The sequence below is a fragment of the Bos mutus genome, chromosome X (genome assembly GCF_027580195.1).
Source record: "Bos mutus isolate GX-2022 chromosome X, NWIPB_WYAK_1.1, whole genome shotgun sequence".
In the NCBI taxonomy this organism is placed as follows: domain Eukaryota; kingdom Metazoa; phylum Chordata; class Mammalia; order Artiodactyla; family Bovidae; genus Bos; species Bos mutus.
The window spans coordinates 91,211,308-91,223,492 of record NC_091646.1 but is presented as its reverse complement, the minus strand read 5'-3'; positions in this window follow the sequence as shown (position 1 = coordinate 91,223,492).

Here is a 12,185-nt window from a genome sequence, read left to right as displayed (position 1 = left end):
TTAAACTTACATGCGGAGCACATCATGCAAAATGCTGGGCTGGATGAAGCACAAACTGGAATCAAGATTGGCCGGAGAAGTATCAATAACCTCAGATATGCAGATGACACCACCCTAATGGCAGAAAGTGAAGGAAATAAAGAGCCTCTTTATGAAGGTGAAAGAAGAGAATGAAAAAGCTGGCTTAAAACTCAACACTCAAAAAACTAAGATCATGGTATCCGGTGCCATCACTTCATGGCAAATAGATGGGGAAACAGTGTGGCAGACTTTATTTTCTTGGGCTCCAAAATCATGCGGACAGTGAGTGCAACCATGAAACTAAAAGACACTTGCTCCTTGGAAGAAAAACTATGATAAATCTAGACAGCATATTAAAAGGCAGAGACACCACTTTGCCAACAAAGGTCAGTATACTCAAGGCTATGGTTTTTCCAGTAGTCATGTACAGATGTGACAGTTGGACCATAAAAAAGACTGAGTGAAAAAGAATTTATGTTTTTGAACTGTGGTGATGGAGAGTCCCTTGGACAGCAAGGAGATCAAACTGGTCAATCCTAAAGGAAATCAACCCTGAATGTTCATTGGAAGGACTGTTGTGAAGCTCCAATACTTTGGTCACCTGATGTGAAGAGTCGATTCACTGGAAAATCAGCTGATGTTGGGAAAGATTGAGGGCAGGTGAAGGGGGCGACAGGATGAGATGGTTGGATGGCATCATCGACTCAATGGACATGAGTTTGAGCAAACTCCAGGAGGTGGTGAAGGACAGGGAGGCCTGGCCTGCTGCGGTCCATGAGGTCACAAAGAGTTGAACATGACTAAGCTACTGAACAACAAATAATCATATGGGCACAGGCCAGCGGGCTGGAATCTCAAGCCTGTACTGTGAAAACCTGAGGCAGAATTCCTTCTTACAAGAACACTCTTACTGGACTAAGGGCCCACCCTACTCCAGTAATGACCTAATTACATCTGCAATGACCCTATTTCCAAACAAGGGCACATTGCATGGTACCAGGGGTTAGAACTTCAACATATCTTTTTGGTGGACCAATATCAACCCATAGCATCATAGAAATGTCAGTTCTTCCTAAATTAATTAACAAATTTCATCAATCCTAGTGAAAAGAAAAATGTTTTAACAGAGCTAGACAGGTTGATCCTGACGTTTACACGAAAAACAACAGTGAAAAGGAAAAGTTACAAGGGTGAATTAGCTCTATCAGATATTAAAACATAAAGCCTCCATGATTAAAACAGTATAGTACTGATGTTATTAGACAAACCAATGGAACAGAATAGAAAGTCTACAAACAGACAAAGTACATAAAGAAATTTAGTATATGGTAGAAATGGCACCTCAAATCACTGGGCAAAGGTGAACTTTTGATCACCCATTTGGCAGATCCCTAATCGCCTAACATATGCAAGAACAAATGCCAAAGGGATGTGAGATCTGGGTTTTAAAAAGAAATAAACCATACAAGTACTGGAAGAAAACAGGGTGAGTTATTTCACAGTCCGAGTGTAGGGAACAGCCTTCCCAACTTGACTCAAAATGTAGATGTAATAAAAGGGTAATAAGTATAAAAATATAAATTTTCTTCTAATTTTATGAGGTATATTTTATATATAATATACCTATTTCAAGTGTACAATTCAGTGATGTTTTAGCAAATTTACCAAGCTGTGCGACATGGCCATAAATCAGTTTAGAACCTTGTTATCACCCCACTAAGATCCCTCATGCACATTTACTGTTGATCCCATTTCATACTCTAACCCCCTGACCCAGGCAAGCACTAACCTACTTTCTGTCTCTATATTATCTGCCTTTTCTAGATATTTTATATAAATGACATCATATAGCATGCAGTCTCCTGTGTCTGGTTTCTTTCACTGGGCATCGGGTTTGTGAAGTTCATTTATGTTACAGCATGTATACACAGTTCTTTTCTGTTGTTGAGCAGTATCTCTATATGGATGGATCACATTTTATTTGTCCACTCACAGGGTGGGGCTATTATGAGTAATACTGCTAAAAATACCACAAATGAAGAAAATATTTGCAACATACCTCACAGATAAAAGTACTATTTCTAATATATAAACTCGAAATGTGGGGCGGGAAGGGGGGAGTCCAAAATTCCCATTTACAAATAAGGCAAAGACATGAATTGACAATACACCAGAAAAGATCTTAAAATGGCCTTATGTGAAAAGACACTCAAATTTACTTGTAATAAGAGTACAAATTAAAACTACACTGAGAGCCAAATCAATCTTAAGAAAAATCAGGCTCCCTGACTCCAGATTATACTCCAGACCTATAGTCATCAAAACAGTATGATGGTACAGGCATAGAAATATAGATCAATGAAACATGATACAAAGTCCGGAAATAAACACATGCACCTTTGGTCAATTAATCTATGACAAAGGAAGCAAGACCACACAGTGGTGGAAAGACGGTCTCTTCAACAAATGGCACTGGGAAAATTTAACAGCTACATGTTAAAAAATGAAATCAGACCATTTTTTAACACCATACACAAAAATAAGCTCAAAATGGATTAAAGACCTAAATCTGAGACTAGAGACTATGAAAGTCCTAGAGGATATACATAGAACACTCTGACATAAAGTGCAGCAGTATCCTCTTTGATTTGTTTCCCAGGATAATGTAAACAAAAAGGGACCTAATTAAACTGAAAAGCTTTTGCACAACAAATGAAACCAAAAAACCACCCACAGATTGGGAGAAAATATTTGGAAATGATATGACCAACAAGGGGTAATCGCCAAAATTTACAAACAGCTCATGAGACTTAATATAATCAAAACAACCTAATCAAAAAATGGGCAGAAGATCTAAATAGACATTTCTCCAAACAAGACATACACATGGCCAAGAGGCACATGAAAAGATGTTCAATATTGCTAATTATTAGAGAAATATAAATCAAAACTACAGTGAAGGACTACCTCACACCTGTTAGCGTGGCCATCATTTAAAAGCCTACGAATAACAAATGCTGGAGAAGGTGTGGAGAAAAGGGAACCTTCCCACACTGCTGTTGGGAATGCAAACTGGTACAACCATTATGGAAAACAGTGTCGAGCTTCCTCAGACAACTAAAAACAGAATTATCATATGACCCAGCAATCTCACTCCTGGGCATATACCCAGACAAAACTATAATTCAAAAAGATACATGTGAGAAAATACTTGAACAGATTATAATCAAAAACTTCCCTAACATGGGAAAGGAAATAGAAACCCAAGTCCAGGAAGCACAGAGAGTCCCAACAAGAAACACACAACACACATATTAAACTAACAAAAACTAAATTCAAAGGGAAAATGTTAAAAGCAGCAAGTGAAAAGCAACAAATAACATACAAGGGAAACTTCATTAACTTATCAGCTGATTTTTCAGCAGAAACTCTGCAGTCCAGAAGAGAGTAGCAGCATACATTTAAAGTGATGAAAGGGAAAAAACTACAACCAAGATTAGTCTAACCATCAAGGATATCATTCAGATTCAACAGAGAAATCAAAAGTTTTACAGACAAGCCAAAACTAAGAGAATTCAGTGCCACAAAATCAGCTTTACAACCAATGCTAAAGGAACTTCTCTAGGTGGGAAATATAAGAAAAAGACCTACAAAAACAAACCCAAAAGAATTAAGAAAATGGTAACAGGAACATACATACTGATAATCACTTTAAATGTAAATGGATTAAATGCTCCAACCAAATGACACAGGCTGGATGAATGGATAAAAAATAAGACCCCTATATATGCTGTCAACAAGGGACTCACTTCAGACCCAGGAACATATACAGACTGAAAGTGAGGGCATGGAAAAAGATATTCCATGCAAATGAAAATCAAAAGAAAGCTGGAGTAGCAATACTTACGTCAGGCAAAACAGACCTCAAAATAAAGACTGTTAGAAGAGACAAGGAACGACACCACATAAGGATCATGGGATCAATCTAAGAAGAAGATATAACAATTGTAAATATGCACCCAACATAAGGTAAATGCTAACAGCCATAAAGGGAATCGACAGTAACACAAAAATAGTGCAGGACTTTAGCATTCCACTTACACCAATGGACAGATCATCAAGAAAGAAAATTAATAAGGAAACACAAGTCTTAAATGACACACTACCCAGATAGACTTAATTGACACATATAAGACATTCCATCTGAAAGCAGCAGAATACACTTTCTTCTCAAGTGCACATGGAACGTTCTCCAGGATTGATCACATCTTGGGTCACAAATCAAGACATGGTAAATTTAAGAAAATTGAAATCGTATCAAGTATCTTTTCAGACCACACCACCATGAGATTAGAAATCAATTACAGGGAAAAAAACTGTAAAAAACACAAATACATGGAGGCTAAGTAATATACATGGAGGCTAAATAACCAAGAGATCACTGAAGAAATCAAAGAGGAAATAAAAACCACATAGAAACAAATGACAATGAAAACACACAAAATGTGTGGGATGTAGTAAAAGCAAATCTAAGAGGGAAGTTTATAGCAATAAAATTCTAAACGACAAAAATCTCAAATTAACAACCTAAACTTACACTTAAGACAACTAGAGAAAGAAGTACAAACAAAACTCAAAGTTAGTAGAAGCAAAGAATTCATAAAAATCAAAGCAGAAATAAATGAAATTGAAACATAATATTGGCAAAGATCAACAAAACTAAAAGCTAGTTGTTTGAAAAGACAAAACTGATGAATGTTTAGCCAGACACATTAAGAAAAAACAGGAGAGAACTCAAATCACTAAAATTAGAAATGTTGAAGGAGAAATTACAAGTGATACTGCAGAAATAGAAAGGATCATTAAGAGTCTGAGTGAGTGAAAGTCGCTCAGTCGTGTCCAATTCTTTGCAACCCCATGGACTATACAGTCCATGGAATTCTCCAGGCCGGAATACTGGAGTAGGTAGCCTTTCCCTTCTCCAGGGGATCTTCCCAACCCAGGGATCAAACCCAGGTCTCCCACATTGCAGGTGGATTCACTTACAAGCAACTATGAGGCTTCCCAGATGGCTCAGTGGGTAAAGGATCTGCCTGCCAATGCAGGAGACATAGGTTTGATCTCTGGATTGGGAGGATCCCCTGGAGAAAAGAATTGCAATCCACTCCAGTATTCTTACCTGGAGAATCCCATGGACAGAGGGGCCTGGCAGGCTACACTCTAGGAGATCACAGAGTCAGACATGACTGAGTGACTGAGCAGGCATGCACAAGCAATTATATGTCACTAAAATGGATTAACTAGAAACAAGAGAAGGATGTCTAATTATTCAACATAGCTTTGGAAGTCCTAGTCACATCAACAGAGAAGAAAAATAAATAAAAGGAATCCAAATTGGAAAAGAAGTAAAACTGTTACTGTTTGCAGATGACATACTACACAGAAAACCCTGAAGATGCCACCAGAAAACTACTGCTGCTAATCAACGAATTTAGTAAAGTTGCAGGATACAAAATTAGTGCACAGTAATTTCTTGCATTCCTATACACTAGCAATAAATGCTCAGAAAGAGAAATTAAGGAAACAATCTTATTTATCACTGCAACAAAAAGAATAAAATATCTAGGAATAAACCAACCTAAGGAGGCAAAAACCGTGCCCTGAGAAGACTATAAGATACCAATGAAAGAAATCAAAGAAGACACAAACAGATGGAGGGAGATACAGTGTTCTTGGATTGGAAGAATCAATATTGTGAAAACGACAATAATTACTCAAAGCAAGCTACAGATTCAATGTAATCCCTATCAAATTACCAATGGCATTGTTCACAGAATAAGAAAAAACTGTACAATTTCTATGGAAACACAAAAGACTTAAAATAGCCAAAGCAATCTTGAGAAAGGAAAATGGAACTGGGGGAATCAGGCTTCCTGACTTCAGATTATACTATAAACCTAGTCACCAAGACAATAGGGTGAAAAGTGAAAGTTGCTCAGTCGTGTCACACTCTTTGTGACCCCATGGACTATAGAGTCCATGGAATTCTCCAGGCCAGAATACTAGAGTGGGTAGCCTTTCCCTTCTCCAGGGGCTCTTCCCAACCCAGGGATTGAACCCAGGTCTCCCACATTGCAGGCGGTTCTTTACCAGCTGAGCCACAAGGGAAGCCCAGAGACAATAGGGTACTGGCACAAAAACAGAAATATAAGTCAATGGGACAGGACAGAAAGCCCAGCGAATAAACCCATGCACCTATGGTCACCTCATCTTTGACAAAGGAAGCAAGAATATACAATGGAGAAAAGACAGCCTCTTCAATAAGTGGTGCTGGGAAAACTGGGCAGCTACATGTAAAGAATGAAATTAGAACACTTCCTAAAACCATACACCAAAATAAACTCAAAATGGATTAAAGACCTAAATACAAGGCCAGACAGCATAAGACTTTTTTTTTTCCTTTTTAAATTTTTTTAAATTTTATTTTATTTTATAACTTTACATAATTGCATTAGTTTTGCCAAACATCAAAATGAATCATACAGGCATAAGACTTTTAAAGGAAAAACAGGCAGAACACTTTGGCATACACTGCAGCAAGATCTTTTTGACTCATCCCATAAAATCATGAAAATAAAACCAAAATAAACAAACGGGACCGAATTAAATTTAAAAGCTTTTGCACAGCAAAGGAAACCATCAACAAGACGAAAAGAAGACCCTCAGAATGGGACAAAATATTTGCAAACGAAGCAACTGACAAGGGACTAACCTCTAAAATATACAAACAACTCATGCAGCTCAATATAAAAAAAAAAATCCCAATCAAAAGATGGGTGGTAGCCCTAAATCGGGGCTTCCCAGGTGGTGCTAGTGGTAAAGAACCCACCTGCCAATGCAGGAGATAAGAGACACAGGTTCAATTCCCTGGGTCGGGAGGATCCCCTGAAGGAGGGCATAGCAACCCACTCCAGTGTTCCTGCCTGCCTGACAAACATATGAAAGATGCTTAACATCACTAATAATCAGAGAAATGCAAATGAAAACTACAGTAAGTGGAGAAGGAAATGGAAACCCTCTCCAGTAATTTGCCTGGAAAATTCCATGGACAGAGGAACCCAGCAGGCTACAGTCCATGGGATCACAAGAATAACTAAAACACCACGACCACAGATGAAACCACAAAAAGCAAAAACCTTGGATAAGAAGGTTTATTATCCAGTACTATTTGCAATAGCTAGGACATGGAAGCAACCTAAAGTCCATGAACAGATGAATAGATAAAGAAGATGTGGTACACACACACACACACACACACACACACACACAGAGGAATATTACACAGGCATGAAAAGGAACAAAACTGTGCCATTTGTAGAGACTGTACTGCCTTTTAACTATAAAACGACTCTCCAAGAGAATAAATGAAGAAATAATTTTCCCCCAGAATTTGTCAGCATAAACTTAAAGTCTTAAGAATCTCAGGAATGAAAAAAAAGTTAACACTAAATCCAAGTTTTCAGTTAGGAAATGAAAGGTGACTTTACAGTCTCCTACGTTTTGTACTCCAATGGACTTACTGAAATGTTCTGGTTATCCTTCAACATTTCCTCTCAAAATTTTCTCCCAAAAATCTAATTGAAACCTTATCCAACCAAGTATAGTTGGAAACTCTACACATCTGCGTCCAGGTCACAAGACATTGAGAGTAGGTAAGACTTAGGTCACAGTGAAGCATCTCCAATCACAGATTACTGGAAATGAAGGTGAATTTAGGGATGTTCTATTTCACCCTCTTTCCCACAGGGACAGAGATAACCACAGCACTCACAGATGACCTTCAGGACTGATTGGTTGACCGAGTGATTCTGATACATACTTATTTAGCTTAAATGGCAAATGTCTTCACACCTATTTATAAAGAAACATTTTGCATTCAGTACCTTTTAAAATGTAACATGCACACATATACACAAAAGCAACACCACCTATACCCCATAAAAGAAGTACAAATCGCAAATATTTCTTTAGAAGGGGAACTACCCATTGCAGGCCTTCTTCTGTCTAGGGATTGTAGAAGTTTGCCACCTACTCATCTTTCACTGAAGCACCTTGTCCTCCGTGAAATGGAGATTCCTATATAGTGATGCCAGGAACATACACTGACATACACTGTTAACATTCTGCAAGTATTTCCCAATAAAATGTAAAGTTCTTTTAAAAATAAAATTACAGTGACGTACTACCTCACGCCAGCAGAATGGTCATCATCAAAAAATGTACAAACAATAAATGCTTCAGAGAATATGGAAAAAGAGAACCCTCTTGCACTGTTGGTGAGACTGTAAATCTGTACAATCACTAAAGAGAATAGTAGAGAGGTTCCTCAAGAAACTAAAACTAGAACTACCATGTGACCCAACCATCCCACTCTTGGGCATTTATCCAGGAAAAAACCCATAATTTCAAAAGATACATGAACCCTAATATTCACTTCAGCACTATTTCCAATAGCTAGGACATGGAAGCAACCTAATGTCCATGAACAGATGAATGGATAAAGATGTGGTGTGTGTGTGTGTGTATATATATATATACACACATACACACACACACACACACACACACAATGGAATAACACTCACCCATAAAAAGGAACAAAATTGTGCCATTTGTAGAGACTATGGAAGGACCTAGAGTCTGTCATACAGAGTGAAGGCAAAAAGAGAAAAACAATTATTGTGTATTAATATATGCATATAGAAAAAACATCTATTTCTGCTTTATTGACTATGCCAAAGCCTTTGACTGCATGGATCACAATAAACAGTGGAAAATTCTGAAAGAGATGGGAATACCAGACCACCTGACCTGCCTCTTGAGAAACCTGTATGCAGGTCAGGAAGCAACAATTAGAACTGGACATGGAACAACAGACTGGTTCCAAATTGGGAAAGGAGTATGTCAAGGCTGTATATTGTCACCCTGCTTATTTAACTTATATGCAGAGTACATCATGAGAAACGCTGGGCTGGAGGAAGCACAAGCTGGAATCAAGATTGCCAGGAGAAATGCCAATAACCTCAGATATGTAGATGACACCACCCTTATGGCAGAAAGTGAAGAACTAAAGAGCCTCTTGATGAAAGTGAAAGAGGAGAGTGAAAAAGTTGGCTTAAAGCTCAACATTCAGAAAATGAAGATCATGGCATCCAGTCCCATCACTTCATGGCAAATAGATGGGGAAACAGTGGAAACAGTGGCTGACTTTATTTTTCTGGGCTCCAAAATCACTGCGGATGGTGACTGCAGCCATGAAATTAAAAGCCACTTACTCCTTGGAAGGAAAGTTATGACCAACCTAGATAGCATATTCAAAAGCAGAGACATTACTTTTGCCAACAAAGGTCCGTCTAGTCAAAGCTATGGTTTTTCAGTGGTCATGTATGGATGTGAGAATTGGACTATAAAGAAAGCTGAGCACTGAAGAATTGATGCTTTTGAACTGTGGTGTTGGAGAAGACTCTTGAGAGTCCCATGGACTGCAAGGAAATCCAACCAGTCCATCTTAAAGGAGATCAGTCCTGGGTGTTCATTGGAGGGACTGATGTTGAAGCTGAAACTCCAATACTTTGGCAACCTGATGTGGAGAGCTGACTTTGAAAAGACCCTGATGCTGGGAAAGATTGAGGGCAGGAGGAGAAGGGGACAACAGAGGATGAGATGGTTGGATGGCATCACTGACACAATGGACATGGGTTTGGGTGGACTCTGGGAGTTGGTGATGGACAGGGAGGCCTGGTGTGCTGCGATTCATGGGGTCACAAAGAGTTAGACACGACTGAGTGACTGAACTGAATGCATATATGTGGAATCTGTGTACATGGTACAAATGAACCTATTTGCAAAGCAAAAATAGAGTCACAGGCAAAGAGAACAAATGTATGGACACTAAGGCTGCTGTTAAGTCGCTTCAGTCGTGTCTGACTCTGTGCGACCCCATGGACAGCAGCCCACCAGGCTCCCCCGTCCCTGGGATTCTCCAGGCAAGAGTACTGGAGTGGGCTGCCATTGCCTTCTCCGATATATGCTACTATGTATAAAATAACTAATGAGAACGTACTGTACAGCACAGGGGAAAAGGAAGACACAATCTCTTTGTAGGACATACATTGTGGTTTAGTCCCTAAGTCACAGCCAACTCTTACACCACCCCAGACTGCAGTCCACCAGGATCCTCTGTTCATGGGATTTCCCGTGCAAGAATACTGGAGTGGGTTTGCATTTCCTTCTCCAGGGGATCTTCCTGATCCAGGGATTGAACCCACATTTCCTGCATTGACAGTCAGGTTCTTTACCACTGAGCCACCAGGGAAGCCCAAGACATATTAGGTTTAAAAATGTAGCCTTTATAAGGTGCAAACAAATACTGTATGATTCCACTTAAAAGAGGTACCTAGAATAGTCAAATTGGTAAGAGTGAAAGTAGACTGGTTGTTATCAGGGGCCTGTGGGTGGGGAGTTAGTTTAATGGGGACAGACTTTCAGTCTAGTAAGGTGAAAAATTTTGGAGATGGGGTGATGCTGAGAGTTGCACAATGTGAATGTATTTATTGCCACTGAACTATACAGTTAAATGTGGTTAAAATAGTATGTTTTATATTATGTTATGACTTTTACCATAACAAAAAAACATTAAAAAAGATACATGGACCTCTGTGTCCACAGAAGCACTAAGTGTGGAAACCTGAATGTCCATTGACAGAGGAATGGTTAAAGAAGATGTGGTGCATATATACAATGGAATATTCAGTTCAGTTCACTCACTCAGTTGTGTCCGACTCTTTGCGACCCCATGAATTGCAGCACGCCAGGCCTCCCTGTCCATCACCAACTCCTGGAGTTCACTCAGACTCACGTCCATCGAGTCGGTGATGCCATCCAGCCATCTCGTCCTCTGTCGTCCCCTTCTCCTCCTCCCCCCAATCCCTCCCAGCATCAGGGTCTTTCCCAATGAGTCAACTCTTCGCATGAGGTGGCCAAAGTACTGGAGTTTCAGCTTTAGCATCATTCCTTCCAAAGAAATCCCAGGACTGATCTCCTCTAGAATGGACTGGTTGGATCTCCTTGCAGTCCAAGGGACTCTCAAGAGTCTTCTCCAACACCACAGTTCAAAAGCATCAATTCTTCGGTGCTCAGCTTTCTTCACAGTCCAACTCTCACAACCATACATGACCACAGGAAAAACCATAGCCTTGACTAGACAGACCTTTGTTGGCAAAGTAATGTCTCTGCTATTACTCGGCCATAAAAAGAATGAAATAATGCCATTTGCAGCAACATGAATTGACGTAGAGATTGTCATACTGAGTGAAGTGAGAAAAAGCACCGTATTATGTCACTTATATGTGGACTCTAAAATGTGGCACAAATAAACTTATCTACAAATGGAAACAGACTCATAGACATAGACTTGTGGTTGCCAAAGGGCAGGGGAGTGATGCAGGGAAAGACTGGAAGTTTGGGACTACAGATGTAAACTATTACATATAGGATGAATAAGAAACAAGGTCCTTTGTATAGCCCAAGGAACTGATTCAATATTCTGTGACAAAGCATAATGGAAAAGAGTTTCTAAAAAGAATGCCTATATGTGTATAACTGAGTCACTCTGCTATATAGTGGAGATTGGCACAACATTGTAAATGAAGTATACACACTGAAATTTAAATTTTTTCAAAAATAAAAAAATGAAAAATTTAAAAAACCTTGTACACAAATGTTCACAGCAGCACTATTCACGATAACCCAAAACTGGAAACGACCCAAATGTCCATCAACTGATGAACAGATGAACAGATTATGGTCTACCCCCATAGTACGAGTGCTCCACCACAAAAAGGAAGGACATGCTGACACACACCATGTGGACAAACCTTGAAAACATAAAGGTAAGTGAAAGAAGCCAGACCAAAAGGCCACATACATGAGATGTCCAGAAGAGGCAACTCCTTAGCGTCAGGAAGGCACTGAGAGGTTGCCAGGGGCACTGGGGAGGGGACACAGGAGGAACTATTAATGCGTATGGAGTTTCTTTTTGGTGTAATGAAAATGTTCTAGAATTGATTACCATGATGCTGGCACAATCTGTGGATATACTAAAA